At 50.6% G+C, this 24,519-nt stretch overlaps 1 protein-coding gene across 5 annotated transcripts in view; it reads right to left on the bottom strand.

The window, feature by feature from the left end:
• The window catches only part of PIN1 (peptidylprolyl cis/trans isomerase, NIMA-interacting 1), an 86,632-nt gene that overhangs the window by 9,273 nt on the left and 52,840 nt on the right, over nt 1-24,519 (bottom strand). The window lies entirely within an intron of this gene.

The following is a 24,519-nucleotide window of genomic DNA, read 5'->3' as shown; positions in this document are numbered from 1 at the left end:
CGCTGATTCGATCTCGGAGTCCGAGTCCGAGATGACTAGTTGCGTCTGCATGGACTCCAGAGGGGTCTGACGACGTGGCGAGGCAAACAGCTTCAGCGGAGGAACAATTTTCGTCGAGACCGAAGGACCTTCCGAATCCAGCGAAGTCCTCGGATCCTCCTTGCGAGGTTTCGCTTTTTCGGCCTTCTTGGCCTTCTTGCCATGCTCTCCTCTATCCTCTTTGTGCCGCTTAGCAGGCACTGAGGAATCCGACTTCGCAGCCGAGCCCGAGCGCTTCTGAGGGCGATCGGCGTCGGAGGGAGCCTGTTCGGTGTCGGTCAATTTCGGTGCCGATACCGACTCGAGGGCGACCGTCGGCTCTTCGGCCGATTTTCGGGGGGAAAGCGCCTGCTCCATTAGCGCCGCCGCCAGTCTCGCCGCCCGATTCTTCCGGGTTTGCTTGGAAAATTTTGCCCAATGTGCACAGGAGTCTGGCTTGTGGCGTTCTCCAAGGCACAGCAGACACAGCGAATGTCCGTCAGGCGGTGCGATTTTGCTCCCACACTTAACGCACCGTCTGAAGAAGCCCCACCGCCTTTCCATGCGCGAGGGAAGATGGCGGGGGGATCGCGGGAGGGATAGAAGGAAGAGGGGGGGGTTGCCCAAAGTGGCGGGAAACTTACCCCACACTCCCGCGGCAGCAACAAACCTACACTAACTATACTATACTAGAAAAACTAACTAACAACTATCTACATAAATCAACCAACAGATTGATACGAAGTTCACCGACCGTAGCCAAAGATCGACTGATCAGCGCGGCGGTCAGAAGAGAACTGGCGGGATGTCCGCTCCCGTCCCAGTGGGCATGCGCGGTGGGGCTCCTGAGCATGCGCACTGGGGTGGAGGCGCGGAAATCCGCAGCTTTGAAGTTTACCGATCGTGATCGGCGCTGGCGCCTTCTCCCATTGGTGTGATGCACAGAGACCACGAAGAAGATCGAATCACTCCCACTACGACGTCGTGACGCTGATGACGAGGATCGCTGGGTGAGATCGATCTCCTGCTCCGACGTCGAGAGACGGGGCTGCTGAGTACTGCCTCTCGATGCCAATGGGCTATGGCGCGGGGAAGCCAGGATCTTCCTCGGCGGAGCAGGGGTCATCGGTGCCGAAGCGTCCGGAGAAGGCGATGGAGTGCGGGGCCTCTTCCGCTTCTCCTTTGACTTGGCCTTCTTCGGGGCGAATGCTCGGGTCCCCGAGTCATCCCGACGCTTTTTGGCTGGCGTGTCCACTGATCCGTCATGGGATCGTTTCATGGAGGAGCCTCGCTCAATCGGCATTTTGGTCACGATCAGGGTCATATCGGCTGATGTGACCGTTGGGGCCGGAGTGTCCGCCATGGTTGATGCCGACGGGTCCAATGCCGATTTCTGAGGGCGGAGTGCCAATTCGGTTAAAGCCGCTGAAAGCCGCACCGCCCGGTTCTTCCATGTTTGCTTGGAGAAGCGGAGACAGTGTGGGCAGGCCTCCACATGGTACACTTCACCCAAGCAGAGAAGACACAGAGAATGGCCGTCGGGGGGGGGGGCAATCTTCTTCCCACAGGAACGGCAGCGTTTGAAAAAAACCCAACGACTTTCCATAGACGCCAGCCGCCAAAAAACCCGCTCAGAGTCCTCTGAGGGGAAAAACTGGGGGAAAACAAATGGGGGGAAAGCCCCGAAGGGCAGTCCAACAAACACACACAAAAACTTTTTTCCCCCTAACTAGCTAACTAACTAACTACACTAAGGAAAACAACAAACGGGCTATTTACAACAATAAAGGCAAAGGCCAAAATCTCACCGACCAGGGACACGAAAGGCAAACCTCTCCGCGCAGCGGTCAGAAAGGAATTGGCGGGATCCCCGCGCTGGCGCTGGTGAGCATGTGTACTGGGACGCCTGCGCATGCCCATTGGCACCGAGCGTGGAAAAATCCCGGGCTTTACAGATACCGATTCGAAGATCGGCACAGGCGCTCTATCCCATGGGTGTGAAGCACAGAGACCACGAAGAAGATCAAAGGCGCAAACGTTTATGAGATTCCAGGCTAATGGCAATGTATTTATTTTGATTTACTTTAATTATATCCAGGCCTTGGATTCAGTGGGAACTCACAGGAGCACAGCTCCTGAACCTTTCTGAGAGTTCCACCTCCTCCTTCCCACCTTGTCCACTGAATAGTAGGTGCAGCTGCATAACAATCCCTGGATGAGCTCCACCACCTGTTCTTCTACAAAACGACCCCTGATTACATCCCACCTTCCATGATGACAGCGACTCAAAAGCAGCTGACATCAGTCTCTCCTCTGTTTTATCCTCACAATCATCCTGTGAGATAGAGTTTAGAGTATGTAACTGGTCCAAGGCACGTGGGGATTTGAACCTGGATCTCCCAGACCTTCATCCAGCACTTTACCCACTACATCACAATGGCTCTCAAGCCTGGATAGGACAAGTGTTTTAGCACTCCGGCTTCTAAATCCCACATTCTTTAATCCTATGGGATTGCAGTTGCCCCAGATCCCTCTTCCACCAGCTCATCTGTGCCTGCTCTGCTGCATGACCCATCTGTGCAACGCAATACGTAAACTGGGTCTAATGCATCAACAGCATGAGCTGGTAGAATAAGATGCTCTGCCCCAAACTAGAGGTGGGGGGTGGGATTCTACCACGGGATGCTAACTTGCTAAAAATCTACTTTTAAAAAGATGCCTACAAGCAGAAAACCAGCACATCCAGGACAGCGGTTCCAACCCAGCTGTCCACCTGCTGTGCTAGCTGTCTAGATGCAGGAAGCTTTTTACATAAAGGAGCATCCAAAAAGATAAACCTCCCTCTCCACACACACATGCACGCACATACTCTTAACATCTCTACGTGCAGCGCAGTGAACAGGCAGTTCTTGTCCTCTCCCTGCAGCTGCTTCATTTGCCTAACACTCCACAGAAATCACCCAGGCAGAGAAGATGACATTTCAGCGCTAGCTTGCAAGCCTAAACTGCAGCAGTGATTGACAACTTCAGGGGTTGGCTCCCTTTGTTGGGCAAGAGGGGGCTTTTGTCCTTGAATGGGAAACCCCAGCAGCCAGCTACCCTGGGCAGGCAAATAATTCCATCGTTAAACAACTCAGCTGTACGGCAAGTTCCAAGGAGGTAACCAGGTGTGCCTTTGGCTATCCAGGTCTCCCTGGGAAACAGAAAAAGGAAACAGAAAAAAACCCCACTCTGATCTACAATGGGACCCTGAAGCAGCCAGGATTGATATTGTGTTTATATTCTTGATCCTTTTTATGTGTTAAGAGACCCCTGAAGAATGCTGTTACAGTTGCAATGTGTTTGGTCTCGTATAATTTTTTATGACTATTTTTCTAGTGCGCACTAAATGGTTTCTTACTGTCGAACACACGAAACTGCCTTGCACTGAATCAGACACCCTTGGCCCGTCAAGGTCAGTACTGTCTATTCAGATTGCCAGTGGCTCTCCAGAGTCTCAGGTTAGGGTCTTTCACATCACCTGCTGCTGGGTCCTCACCTGGATGGCCCAAGGCTAATGAAATCTCATTGGATTTCAGACGCTAAGCAGGGTCAGTCCCGATTAGTATTTGGACGTGTGACCACTGAGAAAGTCCAGGGTCACGACACAGGAGTGGGCAATGGCAAACCACTTCTTTAGTTTTAGTTTATTTATGATTTGTATCCCGCCCTTCCCACCAAAACTTCTGAATGGCTTTTGCTTTGAAAACTCGACGGGGTCACCAAAAGTCAGCTGCGACTTGAAGACAATTTCCACCACCGCAGGGGTGGCCAAACTCGCTTAACGTAAGAGCCACACAGAATAAATGTCAGATGTTTGAGAGCCGCAATCATGGAGGGAGGGAGCGCAAATAAATGGGGAGGGAGAGGTGGAAAACAAACAACTTTAATTTTAAATGTATTCTCCAAGCCACCAGCTTGGAGAACTGATTTAAAGAGACAAATGCCTTCTCCGAGCTGGCTGATGGGGCGGTGGGGGCTTCGAAACCCACACGATATGTGTCGAAGAGCCACGTGCATTTTGGCCCCTCCTGCACCATTGCCACTGGATCCATTTAACTGAAGATGCCAGGGATTGAACTGAGGACTTCTCCATGCCAAGCAAATGCTTTTATCACTGAACCAGTAGCCCCTCCCTGAATTAGTATCTCATCAGTACCTTAAGTATTTATCAGCTTCTTGTGTTAAAGGGCAGCTGTTCTATTAGGAGAATATGTTTTGGTAATAGATTTTGACTGTTTTTCAGCCATTTCTGGTGTACTGCCACAGTGTACTCTAATCCAACAGCAGCTCTTCTCAAAGTCTGCTTTTTTCTTTCCTTTTCCCAATCTAGAGTCCAGCCCTAGTGGCAACCATGCTTCAAGCCTCTTCCTGTACCTCTTTTTTTTTTTGAGCCACCTTCCAACTACAGATCAAGGTCCTGTTCTGAAGAGGCCACAAGCCTCGGCTGGCCACCGAAAACGCAGATCGAAAGCTCAGGAAAAGGAAGCTACCAAGGGGTGGCTGCAGCGGAGCGCTCGCTTTCAAACAAGAGAGTCTGCCGCTCCCAGCTCGAAATAATGAGGCTCTCAACTCCTGCGAAAGGCCATCCCTCCACGGGAGACTCAAGCTCCTGGTGACAAAAAGATGCAAGGGGGGGGGGAGGGGAGGGCTGTTCCGCTTCCCGAACTCAGCGCCCGACCGTCTCTGCAAGTCCCAGGCCCCCTTAAAGTGCCTGGCGCAGCACAGATCAGGCGAGCGAGACCAAGTAAATCTCGTGTAAGTTTATGACTCTTGTCTTGGAACTGCAAGCCACTGCTGGAAGGAGATGAGGACGGAAAGCTGGGAGACAGCCTGACGGATGAAGCTCTGGAAGGATTTCCGCCCCCCCTCCCTTTTTAAAGGGAGAACATTTGGGTGATATACGAATCCCTTTGAGGGCTCTGCATGGGCTGCCCGTCGCAGATGCATCAGGAGCCTGAGACGGCTGGGCAGAATTTATGGATTTTACTGGAGGCTTTAAATCCATCTGTGCCTCTTTCTCCGGCTGCTCTAAACTCGCCTTTCCAAGATTAGTCACTGCGGCTTCGGCCTTTCCCCCCACAAGCCTCGTTCACAAGAGAGCTTGAGAGACAGTGAGATTTGACCGGAGGCTTTAAAAAACCCTAAGAATAGGGTTGCTTGGCTGACGACAAACTGCACATCTGGGCACCTAAGAATAAGACTCTTGGTGCAGAGGAAAGACAGATCCCAAAAACATGTGATGTGGTTTCTTCAGACAATGATACAGGTGTATATTTTCCTTATTTACGTTCGTTATGATCAGTCTTTCTCACAGGGACCAAAGGCAGATTGCACATAGTGAGCCAGTACAATCAACAAAATGGGACATTCAGTAGCCAAACCATGGCTCGGCAGCCACATGTGGCTTTCACACACATTGTGTGGCTCTTGAAGCCCCCACCACCCTGGCGGTCAGCTTGGAGAAGGCATTTGTCTCTTTAAATCACTTCTCCATATCAAGCCAGCTGGTGACTTAGAGAATGCATTTAAAGTTAAAGCTGCTTTCTTTCCACCTCTCCTTCCCTCCCCATCTATTTGCCTTCCTTCCTGTCTGTCTTGCGGCTCTCAAACATCTGATGTATATTCTCTATGGCTCTTACATTAAGCGAGTTTGGCCACCCCCGCCTTAGGGCTTTAGATGCCTCAGGAACCACCAGGAAGAAACTCAAACACGGCATAACATGACACATTAAGTCAAGGTTGTCAAACATATGGCCTGTGGGCCAGAAGCAGCCCGTCCAGGGCTCTTATCTGGCCCGAGAGCAACTGGAGCTGTTCTCAGCCCCTTGAGGGAAAATGGCACAGAAGGAGAGAAGCACCCCCCCACACAGAGGTTTCAGAGGCTCTGTCAGGCCTTCCCCTCAGCCCCACCACCCCTGTGAAAAAAGCAAGAGGGATGAGAACTGAGGGGCAATCTGGGAGAGCCAGGCTTTTGTGGGTTTCGCAGTAAATCAATTGCTTTCACTGCTAGGAATCAACTGCTGAATTGGGGTTGCCTGTGTCCTTGATAACGTTTATACCAGGGGTGTCAAACATGTGGCCTGGGGGCCCAATCAGGCCCATGGAGGGTTCCTATCAGGCCCTCGAGCAACTGGCTGTCATCTGCTTCCTTCTCCCTCTCTCTTGCTTCCTTCTGCATCACAGCTTGTTCTGCCAGGCTCTCTCAGTTGCACAGAAGAGTTACTGAGCCAAGCCTCTCTTCCTTCTATTGGCTGAGGCTTCTCCCTCTCCTGGCTCCCTGGTGAAGGAAAGAGCCAGAGCTTCCTTTCCTTAGTTCCCTGGATTGCACAGGAGAGATACAAAGAAAGCACCTTGAAGACCACCGAGTGCTGATATTTTAAGCATGTTTTAAGTTTTCTTTAAAGAAAAATGTAATTGTGTTTGTTTTTGTCCTTTATAAAGTTTATGTCTCTGCTACCTAATCTTAAATAGGTACGTGCATGGCCCGGTCTAACACCGTCTGGCCCGACAAGATATTTATGTCAGAGCCAGCCCTCATAACAAATGAGTTTGACATCCCTAGTTCAGGCCCGTAGCCATGGGCGGGGGGGGGGGGGGAAACGGCCCCTCCATTAAACCCTGCTTTCCCCAGTAGGGCCCCTCCATCCAGTGCCTCTGCCCACCCCTTCCCTTTCCATTGCAACCCCCCCCCCCCCATCGTATTGCCCGCCGCCATGGCCTGTGCCTGCTCGCCTGCTGCCACGGTCTGTGCCTCCTTCACCGGCTCACCGCGCCCGCTACTGCTGCCCGCCCCTCCTTCCCATCCCTTCCTGTCACCTCCCCTGCCCCCGCGATCACGACAGGGCCCTGTGATCACGCGCGGGGAGGGGGGGAGGCGATGGGGAAGGAGGGGCGGGTGGCAGTAGCCACTGCGGGGGGCAAGTGGCGTGCTGGGGGGGGTGTGCGAAGGGAAGGGGTAGGCAGCGCCAGGCTAGTGAAGGATGCACAGGTCACCACGGTGGGCGAGCAGGTGGCACGATGGGGTAGGAGGGAAGGGAAACTCATGGAGTTTGGGGGTTGCAATGGGAAGGGAAGGGGTGGGCTGCGGCTGGCCAGCGGAGGAGGCACAGGCTGCCACAGCAGGCGGGTGGCACGATGGGGAAGGAGGGAAGGGAAACTAATGGAGTTTGCGCGAAGGTCTCCTCAAGAGAAGCCCTCCGTGCAAATGAGGCCATCTGGCCCCCAGGGCCCCTCCACCCAAAATTTTCTGGCTACGGGCCTGCCCTGGTTTATACCTTCTGTATTTGGAATTACTAAAAGTAGTGTGAAGAACCTCTATTAAAAGTAGGCCTTCACCTCCCCCTCCCCCCCCATATCTTCAGTATGGTCACTGAGCCATGACTCACCAGGCAAAGGTGCAGAGCTACAAATCTCTTAGACTTCCAACAGGTATTTCCAATTCCAAGAAAGGAGCTCCCTAGCTCTAAAACGACCTTTCCAGTATTTCCGAAAATATGGGGGGGGGGGAAGACAGTTTGAATGGGATACCAGCAGGGAGGGGTTACAAACCACGGCTCGTGTTGTAAATGTCAACAGATCAGAGAACTTCCCTCAAGGTGCCAGTGTAGTGTAGTGGTTAGGAATGTCAGGCTAGTATCTGGGAGACCTGGGTTCGAATCCACGGAAGCTTGCTGGGTGAACTTGGGTCAGTCACACCCTTTCAGCCTAAAGTAGGGTTGTTGTGAGAGTACAATGGAGGAGGGGAAAACAATATCAGGTGCTCCGGATCCCCACTGATGTGAAGGGCAGGATACAAATAAATAAAATGTGAGGTCCCTGAGCTGGAGACAAATCAAGGCAGGGAAAGGGAGCAGTGGAACCGGAAAAGAGACACAGCGTTCATGTAGAAACTGAGCACAGTGAAACCAAAGAGTAAGGGACGATCTAGCAGACTACCACTTATCAGGCCTTTTTTTTGTAGCAGGAACTCCTCTGCATATTAGGCCGTGCTCCCTGATGTAGCCAGTCCTCCTGGAGCTTACAGTAGGCCCTGTACTAAGAGCCCTTTAAGCTCTTGAAGGATTGGCTACATCAGGGGGCGTGGTCTAATATGCAGAGGAGTTCCTGCTACAAAAAAGCCATCTCTTATCAGACATTCAGGGTGGCATGCGCAGAGACGTGTGTGCAGAGATTTGTAAAATGGGAGGCGGGAGACCTTTCATACTGTTTAGAATAGAATCATAATGCTGGAAGGGACCTCCAGGGTCATCTAGTCCAACCCCCTGCACAATGCAGGAAACTCACTTGAGGCATTTGAGGCACTTTACTTGAAACCTACCCTGGCATGGAGAGCTCAGGCTAGCTCGATCTGATCAGATCTCGGAAGCTAATCAGGTTCAGCCCTGGTTAGTATTTGGATGGGGGGAACTAGCAAGGAAGTCCAGGCAGGCAATGGCAAACCTTCTCTGTTTGTCTCGTCTCGAATACCCTACGAGGGCATCATAGGTCAGCTGTGACTTTGCAGCACTTTTAACCACCGCCATCTCGATCTCAAGTGCATGTTCTTCTGGCCCCTCTTGCTTTCCCCTAAATCGGTTCTCTTTTTTGCCAAAAGTCATTTTTCACTCTCAAACCAAGAGATCTTTATTCTGGAACGAGGGGGGGGGGATGACTTTTCGTCTCCCTGCCTTGCCTTCAATAAAACCAACCTCCCCCCCACTGCCCCGGAAATGTCAATTACTTGGGAATTTCTGAAGAAGATAAATCGGAACGCTGGAGCCATTTCACCTCTAAAAGTAACCAGGATTCACAGTTCTAATAAATTATGGTTTGTTGACCCCTCCCCCCCCAAAAAAAACGAGATGGGGGAGGAAAGATAGAGATTGAAGAAATTAGCTTTGAAGAGCGAAGCGGCTACTGAGCTGCTACTGCCACCTAGTGGAAAGAAGGACTCCAGCAGCTCAAAAACTCTGCTGGTAAGTCACCATAGGATCACAGTAGAGCTGACAGATTGTAAATGAGGCTAAACTACCAGGCACCGGCTACCCAAGATTAATGGCCGTTTCATTACTTCCCGATCTATAAAGTGCCAATATTAGCAACCATCTTTTTTCTTTTTTAAAAAAGGAAATATCTGACTGACCAAGGAAGAAATTGCTGCTATTTGATGACAAGACAGAGCTCCGTATGAAAATAAAGGCAAACTTTAAAAAACAAAAAAACAAAACAGCACTTCTGGATTTTTGAGGACAAGAAGTTTGAGTTAAATAAAGTTAGCGGTGCCTCGGCTAGCAGGCTGCGCACACACAAAAAGCAGGCATTTCAGTTTTTTCAAGTCAGGCTTGCAGCTTTGAGAGATGCTGATGAGAGCTACAGCTATCTATGCCTGAAGAAGGGAGCTTTGCATAAGGAAGCAAGAGAAGCCATGCTGGATCAGGGCAAGGGCCCATCCAGTCCAATGCTCTATGTCACACAGAAGCCGAAACCCTTTGTGGGGCCGAGCCTTGCATGTCCTAAATTGTAAATGCCAGACAGCAGAGATATAGGCTTTATAGAGGACACGGGCCAACACAATTAAAGATATCATTTTTTAAACTTAAAATACAAACATGCCTAAAACTCTTGCAACATTTTGTTTAAAATGGAAAGGGGGGATAGTGGGATTATGCAATACAATTTTAAAAATAAACATCAAGAAAAAGCACAAGAATCACAGCAGAAAACTTTAAAAAAATGCTCTCAGCCTGGGAAAACATGAAATGGCAAGGCATTGCAAGCTTCTTCCCCACCACCACCCAGGTCTACAGATTAGCAATGGTTCTCCAGTGTAATATCCCCCTTTGGCTGTAGGTTCCCTGCTGCCTGGTCCTTTTAGCTAGAGATGGCGGGGATTGCCCCTGAGATCTTCTGCATGCCGAGCAGAAACTCTACCACTGAGCCATGATCCCTTCCCTAATGCATATCAAAATAATCAAATGTGAAGGAAAAGTATTTCCACACTCAATGCTTTGCAGACCTCACTCCACTGAGAAAAACAGGTTGCCTACCTGTAACTGATGATCTTCGAGTGGTCATCTGTGCAGTCACACTGATGGGATTAAGGCGCCTGCGCCGATCACGATCGGTAACTTCAAAAGCTGCGGATTTCCGCGCCCCAGGCCCGGTGCGCATGCGCACAGCCCCCACTGCGCATGCTCACCGAGCCCGGAGCGGACATCCCGCCAGTTCCTTCTGACCGCTGCATGATCCACTGATGGACCGGCAGCAGAGGGGAAGGAGGGCGGGTAGTGTGACTGCACAGATGACCACTCGAAGATCATCAGTTACAGGTAGGCAACCTGTTTATCTTCTTCGTGGTCTCTGTGCATCACACTGATGGGAGACTAGCAAGCCAATGTCCTACCTGGAGGAGGGTGCTCCGGTTCATCAGTAAGACAGCGACTGCAGTACCCGCCTGGCCCACCGAAGTGCCCTGATGCCATCTCAGGTCCAACGCATAGTGTCTAACGAAGGTATGCGGCGAGGACCACGTGGCTGCTGCACAAATGTCACTCAGGGGCACTCCCTTCATGAAGGCTGCTGAAGTGGCCATCGCCCTCGTGGAGTGTGCTCTAATGGGGCCAGGCAAGGGCCTCTTATTTATCAAGTAACAGAGTTTTATGGTCTCTGAGATCCATTTTGAGATCCTCTGAGCTGAGACCTTGCTCCCTTGAGACGCTGGGGCGTAGGACAGAAAAAGTCTGGAGTCCCTCCGGAAGGGCCCCGTTCTGTGTAGGTAAAAGGATAGTGCCCTTTTGACATCTAGTGCATGGAGTTTGCGCTCCCCATCTGTCGTAGGGTTCGGGAAATACACCGGCAGGTATATTTCCTTATTTAAGTGGAAAGAGGATACCACCTTGGGGAGGAATCTGATATCTGGTCTTAACCAGACACCGTCTGCACTAAAGCGTAAGTATGGGTTGTCACATCGGAGAGCGGCCAGTTCACCTACTCTCCTGGCCGACGTAATGGCTAAGAGGAAAGCCGTCTTCCACGTTAGCAACTGCAGAGGACATGTCGCCATGGGTTCAAATGGTTTCCCCGATAAGGCGTGTAGGACTCCAGGGAGGTCCCATGCGGGGGCTGGAACCCTTACTACAGGGTACAGTCTGGCAAGGCCACGAAGGAATTTCTTAGAGTCTGGGTGTGAGAACACCGAGTGGCCTTCAATGTTCACGTGATTAGCTGATATGGCAGCCAAGTACACTCTAGCTGATGATACTGCTAGTCCCTTGTCGATTAGGGCGAGGATGAAGTCCAACACCGTGGAAAGGCCCGCTGTGGCGGGGTCTGCTCCCTCTGATGAAGCAAACTCCACAAACTTAGACCACTTGTAGTCATAGGACTTCCGAGTGGATAGTTTTCTGCAGTTCAGAATAACTTCTTGTGCCCTGGCTGATAATGGGGCAGTTATAGCCGCCACGCCGTCAATTTCAGGTGCGGTGCATCGTGATGAGTCACCCTTCCCTGATGCGATATTAGTAGGTCTGCGGCTGGTGGGAACTGATGGTAGACCCCTTCGGATATGCTTAGGATTGGGGCAAACCAATGTTGTCTCGGCCACCAAGGGGTGACTAGGATTCCCCGTGGCCTTTCGCTGTGAATCTTGTGGATCACCTTGGTTATGAGCGGGATGGGAGGGAACAGGTAAACGTGCTGTCCCTTCCATGGAAATATCAGGCCGTCTCCCAGCGATCTCGGGTCGGCTCCCCCCCTGCAGCAGAATTTCCTGCACTTTGAATTTCTGCGAGTCGCAAACACGTCTATTTCCGGTGTTCCCCACTTCTGAAAAACTGGTTGAAGGAATTGCCAGTTCATTTCCCATTCGTGGAGTACGGCACCTCCTCTGCTTAGAGAGTCCGCACAAGAGTTGAGAGTGCCCGGGAGATGTGCTGCAGTTAGGGTTGTCCGCGTTTCTCTGCATATCTCCCAAATGCGTAAAGCTAGCAGGCAAAGCTTCCGGGACACTGTGCCCCCTTGCCTGTTTATGTATGCTAGGGCTGTCGTATTGTCTGTAAGAATTGCCACCGATCTGTTGGTGAGTAGTTTCCGGAATGAGATGATGGCGTGATGGATTGCCAACAGCTCTAAAAAGTTTATGTGAAATTCTAGGTGGCATGGAGACCACCTGTCCCCAACGCACATGCCGTTCAGATGTGCTCCCCAGCCCCATAAGGATGCATCTGTGGTTATCGTCAGGGAAGGGGCCCTCTTGTGAAATGGGGCACCCTCCGTTAGATGTTGTCTCTGGTGCCACCACGTTAGAGAGAAAAGGACTGGTTCTGGAATACTCATCCTGCGTGACGGGGGGTCCCTCAGGCAGTTGAATGCATTGATGAACCATAATTGGAGCATCCGCATGTGGAACCTGGCAAACGTGATGACTGCTGTGGTTGCGGCCATCAGCCCTAAAAGGCGCTGTATCTGTCTCGCTCTCACCGTTGGGTTGTGGAAGAATTCTGACACAAGCGAGACTATGTCGTTTGCTCTGCTTGGTGGGAGAAACGCCTTGCATTTCCTTGTATCTAGGATCGCTCCTATGAATTGTATCCTTTGGCATGGTTGGAGATGTGACTTTTTGTTGTTGACCTGTAACCCCAGTTCTTGTAGAAGGGTTAAGGTTATCTGGATGTGGTGTAGTAGACAGTCCTTGGAGTTTGCCACCAGGAGCCAATCGTCTATATAGGGAAATATCACTATCCCTTGCAGTCTCAGATGTGCTGCCACTACTGCCATGGTCTTCGTAAAGACCCTTGGGGCCGTTGAAAGTCCGAATGGCAACGCCCGGTATTGGAAATGGGATTTCCCGATGGTAAACCTGAGGAACTTCCGATGGTCTGGGTGGATACTTATATGGAAGTATGCGTCCTGCAGGTCTAACGTGGCCATCCAGTCTCCCTGGTTGAGCAGAGGTAGAATGTTTTGCAGTGAGGTCATCCTGAACCTGTGATGAGTGATGAAAATATTGAGAGCTCTCAGGTCCATGATAGGCCGGAGGCCACCATCCCGCTTGGGGATTATAAAATATCGGGAGTAGAATCCCTGTCTTTCCTGACACTGTGGGACTGCCTCTATTGCATTCTTGTGTAGAAGAGCTTGTACTTCTTCTTTTAGTATTGGAGAGTGTGTGGTGTAGACGACCGTAGGGACAGTGGGTTGTTGTTGAAACTCTATTTGGTAGCCCAGTAGAATAACAGATAGGACCCATTTGTCGGTAGTAATCTTGGTCCAAGCTGGGAAGAAAGGGTAGAGTCTTGTCTGGTTCCCAGGGGATGGGGATAGGGAAAAACACAGGGGGAGGCAGTCAAAGGCTCTGTTTGGGCTGCCTATTTCCCTTTTGGCGAGGGGTCTGCGTAGAAGTTGGTGAGTATTTCGTCTTTGCACCATACTGAGGCTTGGAGAAAGAGCCCGAACTTTTTGGTCTCCACTGCTGGTCCCCTTGCTGCTTTGAGAACGGTTTCTTGTTCCAAGTCTTTGACCAAGGTCGTTTGGTCTGTGTTTTCGATGAGGTGGATACCCCTAGGTTTCTTGATGTTTTAATGCTTTTATCTAATTCTTGTAAAGCGGTGTCGGTGTTTGCACTGAACAGACCGCTACCATCGAATGGCAAATCCTCTATATATGATTGAGTATCCGGTTGGAGGGCCGTTGACCTTAGCCACGAATGCCTTCTGAGTGTCACGGCCGAGGAGATGGTCTTTGCCCCTATATCGCCGACGTGTTTTGCGGAACTGATTTGTTGTTTCGCCAGTAGGATTCCCTCTTTTTGCAGTTTCCTGACTGCTGTCTTTGCTTGTTCTGGGAGAGTAGGTAAAATGGAGGAGAGTTGGTCCCATAACGCATATTGGTAGCGCCCCATGCATGCTGTGTAGTTCGCCATTTTCACGCCTAGTGAACCCGCTGTATAAAACCGCCTACCCAGGTTGTCCAGTTTCTTGCCCTCCCTGTCAGGGGGGGTCGAATGGGTCTTCCTAGCTTTGGAAGAGGAGGCGACCACCACCGAGTTCGGCTTAGGGTGGTTAAATAGAAATTCAGCAGTCGATTCCTGAATTCTATACATGTGGTCAAGCCTGCGTGACGATATTGGTGTCGACGCAGGTTTGTCCCATGCGGATTTGGCCGTGTGTAGCATGACAGACGTTAGAGGGAGTGCCACTGCCGTGGAGGTGTCGAGTTGCACTACATCGAACACATTGTCAGTGACTACCGGTTGAGGCTGAACAGTAGTCAGGGCCAGTGTCTGGGCCATGCGTTTGATAAGATCCCCATAAGATTTAAGATCTTCAGATGGGGATATAGGTTGTTCTTCCCCGACCTTCTCCGGAGGTGATGGTTCCTCCGGGGAGGAAGGGGTGCCTTGTTCTTCTGAGGCAGACTCCTCCCCTGACTTCGAATCGTCTGGCGATTCTGAGTGCTCTGACCTAGGATGGGGTTCTGGGGTCTTATCCGGTTCTGGTGTCAGCTTTTCCTGTCCTCGGGGTCGAGGAGAGCTTTGCTTTGGGGGCTTTTCGATGCTCGGGGGTTTTGCCAGTGACGCCGATGATGCATGCCTCGGTGTATGATAGGAGGTTCTGGATCTCACTGACGCCTCAGATTGCTGGTCCCAGTCTATTTGTCTGGGGGGCAACCAAGGAAAAACTGAAGGCATCTGGTAAGAGCCGTATAAGTATTGCCACTGTCTCTGGTCCCATGGTATCGGGGGTGGTGGCTTCCGGAGTGGCGAAATGTCTCTGGGCTTCGATCTCAGTGAACGATCGACCGGCGATCTGGCCTTGGTCGACTCACGTGATCGGTGCCGACGTCTAGGGCTCCTGGAGCGGCTATGTGATCGGTCCCGACGTCTGCTTCGGGAGCGATGGCGGGGGGTGAGAGGTCTGCGTGGGCTCCGCGACCGACCCCTTGGGGGAGTAACACGGTCATCTCTCTTAGGTTGCGGGGATGGGGTTCGAGGGCGGTGCTCGTCCGTAGGACTCTGTTCCGTTCCCGAGCGTTGGGCGAGTTCGATGTCGGAGTCCGATGAAATCGCTATCTGCGTCGACATGGCTGAGAGTGTCGGTGAGCTGTGACGATGGCTAGGCGAGGCGAATAGCCTAAGCGGTGGAACCTTCCCGATCGCCTGTACTGATGGCGATGTCGGGGCGGAAGAAGCAGAATGCCCACTGGGTTTGGGTTTGTCTGCCTTCTTTTTCTTTGTTTCGGTGTGGGCGACCTTCTCCTCTCTAGGCCGTTTTGCGGGCGTAGAGGAGTCCGACTTCTGTGCCGAGCCCGCTTTCTTGCTGGGGCGATCGGCGTCGGTAAGGGCCCTGTCGGTACCGACCGACTCGGATGTCGACGGTTTTGAAGCGGTCGACATCTTCTTCGGTGAAAGTGCCCTCTCCATTATTGCGGCGGCCAGCCGGGCTGCGCGATTTTTTCTGGTTTGCTTTGAAAATCTCGAACAATGTATGCAAGAGTCAGGAATATGGGACTCCCCAAGGCAGAGTAGGCAGAGGGAGTGTCCGTCTGGAGGGGCTATCTTGCTGCCACACCTCGTGCACCTCCGGAAAAATCCCCAGCGCCTTTCCATGCGTGGCGGGAAAGGATGAGGGGGGGGGGGGAAGGCGAGGAAAAAACGGGAACTGGAGAGGAGAATCCAAATTTCGTTCCCTCCTCTTAAAACGAAAATAATAAACTAAAATAAGAAAGAAAATAAGAAAAAACCTCTGGAAATCCACAATCTACGTATAGATATAGGAGAAAATACCGACCGTAGCGAAAAGATCGACTGATCCGAGCGGCGGTCAGAAGAGAACTGGCGGGATGTCCGCTCCGGGCTCGGTGAGCATGCGCAGTGGGGGCTGTGCGCATGCGCACCGGGCCTGGGGCGCGGAAATCCGCAGCTTTTGAAGTTACCGATCGTGATCGGCGCAGGCGCCTTAATCCCATCAGTGTGATGCACAGAGACCACGAAGAAGATCAGACAAAACTGGCTCAAAACATCCAGTGCTTGATTTGCAAGGACACAACTCCAGGAAGCTTCAGCTAGCCATAGGAACACTGGGAAGTTCCTCTCCATTGCAACACATAAACAAAGTTGCAAGGAAAACGTGGAGTGGATTTTCTGTTCACCTCTGCTCTGCCCAGAAGCCTGAAAAGAAAATCCATTCCGCATTTTCTCTGTAGCATTGCTTTCAGCTTTAGCCTCTGCAAAGAGAAGGTAGAAGGAGCTGGGAATGTGTCAGCAGCCTCAGAGCTTCACAAGGTGAGGACAGGAGGAGGGAGAAGAGAGCCCTGTGGGCCTGATTAAAGCTCTGAGCGAGCCAGTTTGGCCCACGGGCCGCATGCTTGACACCCTTGGTCTATACCTTGTGGTTAATAGCCATACATGGACCTCTGATCCATGTTTATCCAGTCCAAGCTTTGACTCTCAAAATCTTATTGTCAAGGATTCTTCTTGCCACGAGCACTTCCATTTTGATCCAGATTTTTGTAACCTCACTGCTGTGTTGCCAGAACAGCTGGCACGCTAATCAAATGTGTTTTGTCTGTGAGACTCACAAGTAACTTTTTCTCACCCTGAGTTATGTGGTACGCCCAGGCATCAAAGACTATCGTTCTTGATGGAACTTGTTCTAACTGGGATTAGCACAAAGGGGAGGAAGGGGGATGCTTCATTGGTAGAGGAAAAAGGCGCTCAATGCTTCAAACTTGTAATAGTCTGGACCATGTGATAAATCTGTCTGTCTGTACCTGGGCGACCCAGTTCTACCAAGACTTAGTCTTGGCCCTGTAACTTCTTCATTAAGTGAATAAACTCCCATGATTTCACCATCATACAGCTCATCAATGATGGAGATTATGCAGTACTTGATACTTATACGCTGAAACTCTTGCTTGTCTCCAAGCTGCTACTGGACTCAAATCTAACTGCTCTGCTGCAGACAGACACGAGTACCCCTCTAAAGCGATCCATGCTCACATGCAGAGCTTTTTTTGTGAGCAGGAGCTCCTTTGCATATTAGGCCACACACCCCTGATGTAGCCAATCCTTCTGGAGCTTACAGGGCTCTTTGTGCAGGGCCTACTGTAAGCTCCAGAAGGATTGGCTACATCAGCAGAGTGTGGCCGATTATGCAAAGGAGTTCCTGCTACCAAAGAAGCCCCGCGAGTCACATGTGATAAGGCAGCATGAAAGCTGCTGTTCTCTCCACGCAGGAATTATGTCTACAACTGTGCTCTGCAGGAACTCATGAAGCTGCCTTATACTGAATCAGACTCTTGGTCCGTCAAGGTCAGGACTGTCTGCTCAGACTGGCAGCAGCTCTCCAGGGTCTCAGGGAGGAGCCTTTCACATCTCCCTGCTGCTTGGTCCTTTTAGTTGGGAGATGGCGGGGATTGCCCCTGGGATCTTCTGCGTGCCAACCAGAGGCTCTACCACTGAGCCATGGGGTCCCTTCCTTAACACGTGTCAAAACAATCTCTTTTAAAAACTGGAAGGGAGAAGTGTTTTTCTCTCAGCTTTGAAGGAAGAGTATTTTGACACGCAATGTTTTGCAGACCTCAAGTAAGGAGAAGTGACGGCGTCCTCTCAACCTCTGTAAGGGCATGGCCATCTTAAAGTCATTTAAAATTGCTGCAGAGGCCTCATCCTGATCAGGCCTGCAGCATGGCACTCGTTCCCCTCCTCCCTCCCAAAACAGCCAAGGGGGCCAGAGTGGAATGGCTATTTCGGCACTGGGTAAGGAGTGGGTGGGGAGCAAGAATGCCTCAGAGTCTGCTCCTCCAGGGGCCTGATGGCCCTAGCAGCATTTTAGAGCCAGTTTGGTGTAGTGGTTAAGTGTGCGGACTCTTATCTGGGAGAACCAGGTTTGATTCCCCACTCCGCCACTTCAGCTTCTGGAATGGCCTTGGGTCAGCCATAGCTCTTGCAGGACTTGTCCTTGAAAGGGCAGCTTCTGGGAGAGCTCCCTCAGCCCCACCCACCTCACAGGATGTCTGTTGTGGGGGAAGAAGATAAAGGATATTGTAAGCTGCTCTGAGACTCTGATTCAGAGAGGAAGGCGGGGTATAAACCCGCAGTCTTCTTTACAAAATGACTTTAAAACACCAGGGCGCCCTCACATCTAGTTCGGCCTGCAGACGGCACTGCTGCTGAGCGCATGCTGAAATCCCAATTGCAAGGTCACCGAGGCTAATCTAGCATGCTGGCTGGGAAAAAGAAAGGTTCTGTTTCTGTGCGGGAGTTCATCTTAGGAGGATTAAAAGTTGAAATAATCTCTTTTGCTTATGGCAGAGATAATGAAGCTGTCCCCCACTCGGCTGCCCCCGACAGCAAACTTGTACACTGGCATTTTTCAGGACCGATACGTGAAATGGTTTTAAGAAATTTTTCTATCAATATCATAAGCCAGAGCCTTGTTAATCACCAATCGACTGGTGACTGGCAACGATCACTGTTATAGTAAACTGTATTGTGCGGAGCTTGCAATGTGGGTTACGTATTTTGGGTGCTTCATTTTAATTCTCATGCAACGTTATCTCCTGTATTTACTCAAATGCAAGAATAGGGCTCCCCCCACCAATGATGCCACTACCACCCCCAAAAGAGAGGGTGAGTGTGTCCAAAGAAGAAAAAGACTGCAGATTTATACTCCGCCCTTCTCTCTGAATCAGAGACTCAGAGTGGCTTACAATCTCCTATATCTTCTCCCTCCACAACAGACACCCTGTGAGGTGGGTGGGGTTAAGAGAGCTCTCACAGCAGCTGCCCTTTCAAGCACAACCTCTGCCAGAGCATTGGGTGACCCAAGGCCATTCCAGCAGGTGCAAGTGGAGGAGCGGGGAATCAAATCCAGTTCTCCCAGATAACAGTTTGCACACTTAACCACTACACCAAACTGGCTGGACCTAATTACAGTTTGGACCTACTTACAGTTTGGTCCAATAATGGGGGGGGGGGGTATATACCATGTTTAGGAGTGGTCATCAGGACTGTCTTCCTTTTGTGTAAATGCGGTATGTTCTTCTATACCAGGGGTATCAAACGTGCAGCTCGAGGGCCAAACCAGGCCCCCAGAGGGTTCCTATCAGGCCCACAAGCAACTCACTAGCATCTGTTTCCTTCTGTCTCCCTTGCTTCCTTCTGCATCACAGCTTGTTTTGCCAGGCTTGCTCAATTGCACAGGAGCTACAGAGCAAAGCCCCTATTTTCTCCACTGGCTGACAAGCACATGAAGCAACTTATGTACAAAAGCTCGCATTGCCCAGCCATTCCATGTTTTCCCTTGGATCTTAGGCTCAAAGCATTGACCATGAGATTTCTGTAATGAATATCAATAAATCAAAAGTAGGCTTGCAACTTACAGACACACCTGGAACAAAACCTGAACAGCATACTCAATTTCTTGATGCAATAATTCAGAGCAAGAGCTGTCAGCTATCAGAAACCGTTAAACAAACAAAATATTCCAAGAGTGCTAATCTTTTAAGCATCTTTTAAGTTTTTTTAAAAAAAATCCTTGCGTTTGTGTCCTTTATAAAGTTTATATCTCCGCTCCCTGGCATGACATTTTATGACATATACGGCTCGGCCAGACAAGGTCTCATTTGCATCAGTTCCGACCCCCATAACAAATGAGTTCGACACCCCTGCTCTATATGCCTCAGTCCCTATTATTTCTGCTTTCCATACTGTGCACTAGGGATGTGCTCCTTGTTTGTTCGCGAAATCCTTTAATACAAAACACACAGCGGAAGCCAACTGCAGAGGAAGCTGTGCCTCCGCCAGCACAATATGGCAGAGAGGAAGTTTAATCTCTTGGAATGAAGCAGAGAAAGACCTCAAGTTGTAACATATGGACGATCTTTCTGGGAACCAGCAGCCTGATGACCACGGCGCTCAGCCTACAACTCCCTGGCACACAAGAAATTTTGTAATCACTTTATTCCAGAGCAAAGCCCCCAGTGGTCTTTAATCGGGGATTTTTTGTAGAAAAAGCCCAGCAGGAACTCATTTGCATGTCAGGCCACACCCCCTGATGTCACCATTGTTTCACACAGGACTTTTTTTTGTAGAAAAGGCCCAGCAGGAACTCACTTGCACATTAGGCCACACCCCCTGACGCCAAGCCAGCCGGAACTGAGTTCCTGTGTGCTCCTGCTCAAAAAAAAAAAAGCCCTGTCCTTAATTCACCTAACAAAGCTTCCCTTTCGACGCTCTTCCCATTTTTAAGAAGGCACAGCAAGAAAAGAGCCCAGAGAGTGGTTCTTTGAGCAGAACACACATTATGACAGTGTCTTCTTGGAACTCCCTGCCTTGCTCTTTGATTTAGTTGCTGCAAACCGAGTCCCAGTCAAGAGTGGAAGAAACCAAGGCCCAAGGACTGGGAACACCTAAGGTGTTCAAGCCTCGACTTACAACAGGGAAGCTTCAGGGTCTAGTGATGAAGAAATCCTGCCACTAACTATATTTGGGGCACCTGAGCTGATGGTAAACGTCTTCTAGGTGTAGCTCACAATCAGTATCCGTTGCTTGACAAAATGCACATCTTGAAATGCTACTGCTTCTACAGGGAGCTGTGTCCCAACTGGCAGGGGGTAGGTATAGACCTTGAATTCAGCAGGAGCTCACAGGAGCGCAGTTCCTGAACCTTTCTGAAGGTTCCCCCTCCTCCTCCCCACTTACCTTGTCCATTGAATAGTAGGTGCAGCTGCATAACAATCCCTGGATTAGGAAGGTCAGCCAGCCAGCCACCAGGAGCTTTGCCACACCCCCAGCAGCCCTCATTAACCCCTGGAAAAGCCCACACCACCCTTCCTCCACTTCTTATGTGATTTTGGGTGGCAGGTGACTTGCTGGCATTTTTGACTGGGGGGGGGGGAGGTGGCCCAGGAGAGCCCCAGGTGAGTGAGGCCTGCTTGAGCTGGCTGGATCTCTAGCCAGCCCAAGCAGGCCTCGCTTGCCCAGGGCTCTCCTTTCCTGCGTCGGGTTGCTGTTGGCTGTTAGCATACGCTAATGAGCTCCACCACCTATTTTTCTACAAAATGACCCCTGGGTAGGTGGATGTTGAGCACACTGCGGCACCTGCTGGAGAAAGGAACAGCTGGAGGATTTGCTGCTGGTAGCCTACCTGGATCATTTTATCCCACCCTTCCTCCAAGGCATAGGTAAGTCCTACCCTGTCATGATGGGTCCTGCTTCGGTAGGGGCTTGCATGAGCATGCAGAGAAGAGAAGAAATTGGATTTTTACCCTGCCATTTGCTAGTCAAAGGAGTCTCAGAGCGGCTTACAATCTCCATTCCCTTCCCCTCCCCGCAACAGACACCCCTGTGAGGTAGGTGGGGCTGAGAGAGCTCTCCCAGAACTGCTATTGAGCAGAACAGCCTTGAGAGAACTTGTGGCTGACCCAAGGTCACATCAGCAGGTTCATGTGGGGAAGTAGGGAATCAAACCTGGTTCTCCCAGATAAGAGTCCGCACACTTAACCACTACACCAAACAAAGAGGACAGTTTCCCAATTTCCTTCCTGTGGCCCAAAGTCTTCAGATTTGCCAACAGCATCCTGAACTTAGCCTGTCTCGTTCACCAGTGCTTTGGGAGCTAGCAACAGGCTCTCTGTGCATGCACAGTGGCCCTCAGCTCCCATTCCTCCCCCCCATGTGAACAAACAGCTAGAGACATAGGGAGGCACTGTGAACACAGTCTGCTTTCTTTAAAAGGAAAGGGGCTTTAAAGACTTATAACACTGCTTAGCCATCTAAAGCAGAAATGTCAAACATAAGGCCCAGGATCCAGAACCAGCCCATCTAGGGCTCTTATGCAGCCTGCAAGCATTTGGTGGGGGGGGGGGGGGGACAGAAATGGGTGGAGCCGCTCCAGTATGGTTTCAGCATGGCAGAACAACCTTGTCTGCAGCAGTCAAGCATCATGGGAGCACCTGCCCAGTGCTACATTGCTGCTCCTCCAGTCTGCCCATGTGGGTCTTCCTCTGCACACACACACAGCCCCTGGGGCCTTGCAGTGCAGATACACCAACTCAGAGCTTACCAGCTGCTGTCCTTCCCAGGGGTGTCAAACATGCAGTTTGGGGGCCAAATCAGGCCCCTGAGCAACTGGCTGTCATCTGCTTCCTTCTCCCTATATCTTGCTTCCTTCTGCATCACAGCTTGCTTTGCAAGGCTTGCTCAACTGCACAGGAGCTACAGAGCAAAACCTCTATTTTCTCTATTTTGAGGGCCTCTCAAGGCCTCATTTATGTCAGATCCAGCCCTCATAACAAATGAGTTCGACACCCCTGCTTTATACAGTTTCTATCTCTGGTACCTGGCATTACATTTTACGGCACACATGGATCTGCCCGACAAAGTGACATTTATGCCAGATCTGGCCTTCGTAACAAATGAGCTTGACACCTCTGATCTAGTAGAACAAAGTAGGAGTCGAGTAGCACCTGTAAGACCAACAAAGTTTTATTCAGAATGTAAGCTTTCGCATGCATGCATACTTCTTCAGATGAGGGAATGTACCCCATTCCCTTGTCTGAAGAAGTGTGCATGCATACGAAAGCTTACATTCTGAATAAAACTTTGTTGGTCTTAATGGTGATACTTGACTCCTATTTTGTTCTACTGCTTCAGACCAATACGGCTGCTCAGCTGGATCTACCTCTGATCTAGAGCACAGTACACAGGGGAAAGGAATACCACCCTCAAAGGGCTTCAGCAGATCCAAGATGGGAAAAAAGATAACTTTAACAAGCCTGACTTAAGAGTCACAGATGTCACTTCAGAATCCCTGGAGAGACGTGAATGGGAACAAGAGAGCAACGGTTGAGCACAGGGCTTGGACATCATTAGCCAGGTGTTCAGACCTTTTTTACCCTTTCAGCCCCAGTTGGCTGGAAGTCCCTTGCCCGGTCCTAAGTCATATGAACATATGAAGCTGCCTTATACTGAATCAGACCCTGGGTCCATCAAAGTCAGTATTGTCTACTCAGACTGGCAGCGGCTCTCCAGGGTCTCAAGCTGAGGTTTTTGACACCTATTTGCCTGGACCCTTTTTAGTTGGAGATGCCGGGGATTGAACCTGGGACCTTCTGCTTATCAAGAAGATGCTCTACCACTGAGCCACCGTCCCTCCCAAAGTCTAGGCATTTAAGAATGCATTTAAAGTTAAAGTTGCTTTCTTTCCACCTCTCTCCCTCCCATCTATTTGCTGGTGCCCTCATGGTATCCTAGCACTCCTTTCCCCAATCAATGTGGAGCCCCTGTCTCACAGGTCCTACTGTCCCATTCGTGTTCTGCAACACTCACCCATCTTGCCTCTTACTGGCAGCTGGGTAGAAGACGACGACTGTGGATTTATACCCTGCCCTTCTCTCTCTGTCAGAGACTCAGAGCGGCTTACAATCTCCTATATTTTCTCCCCCTACAACAGTCACCCTGTGAGGTGGGTGGGGCTGAGAGGGCTCTCACAGCAGCTGCCCTTTCAAGGACAACTCCTACAAGAGCTATGACTAACCCAAGGCCATTCCAGCAGCTGCAAGTGGAGGAGAGGAGAATCAAACTTGGTTCTCCCAGACAAGAGTCCGCACACTTAACCACTACACCAAACAGCAAACCATTCTCTCTTTGCAGGAAACTAACCTCTGCCCTGCTGGCAATCTGAGAATTTTATGGCTGTGCTCTCTGGGAAAGAGCATCCTTTCCAGAATTTTGGGGACTCCTGAATGAGTTTTGAAACGTCTTACCTCTCCCAGGCATGACAATCCCTTCCTCACGGGGAGTACCCAGGGCTCTGTGATAAAGCTCAGAACGTAAAAGGTCCCAGGCAAAACCCCTGGCATCTCCAATTAAATAAGATCAGGTAGAAGGTGATGTGAAAGGTCTCAGACCCTGAAGAGTCACTGCATTTGGCATAGATGCCTAATTTGAAGATCCAAGAGAACCAGTTTGGTGTAGTGGTTAAATGTGTGGACTCTTATCTGGGAGAACCGGGTTTGATTCCCCACTCCTCCACTTGCACCTGCTGGAATGGCCTTGGGTCAGCCATAGCTCTCATAGGAGTTGTCCTTGAAAGGGCAGCTGCTGTAAGAGCACTCTTACAGCAGTTATTAGTTATTAGCATCACTAATTCAGTTTGGAAGCCTATCTGCAATACAGCCACAGGGGAGGCTGCAGTCCAGGAGGAGCCAAACTGCAGCTTGGGAACCACATGTAGCTCTTTCGCACATATTGTGTGGCTCTTGAAGCCACCACTGACCAGCTTGGAGAAGGCATCTGTCTCTTCAAATTACTGCTCCAAGCCAAGCCAGCTGGGGGCTTGGAGAATGTATTTAAATTTAAAGTTGCTTTCTTTCCACTTCTCTCCCCTCCATCTATTTGCCTTATTTCCTTCCTTCCCCTCCCTCCACAGCTCTCAAACATCTGACGTTCATGACCTGCAGCTCTCAAACATCTGACGT

Source organism: Heteronotia binoei, chromosome 13 (assembly GCF_032191835.1).
Source record: "Heteronotia binoei isolate CCM8104 ecotype False Entrance Well chromosome 13, APGP_CSIRO_Hbin_v1, whole genome shotgun sequence".
In the NCBI taxonomy this organism is placed as follows: domain Eukaryota; kingdom Metazoa; phylum Chordata; class Lepidosauria; order Squamata; family Gekkonidae; genus Heteronotia; species Heteronotia binoei.
This window is presented reverse-complemented; position numbering and strand designations above follow the sequence as displayed.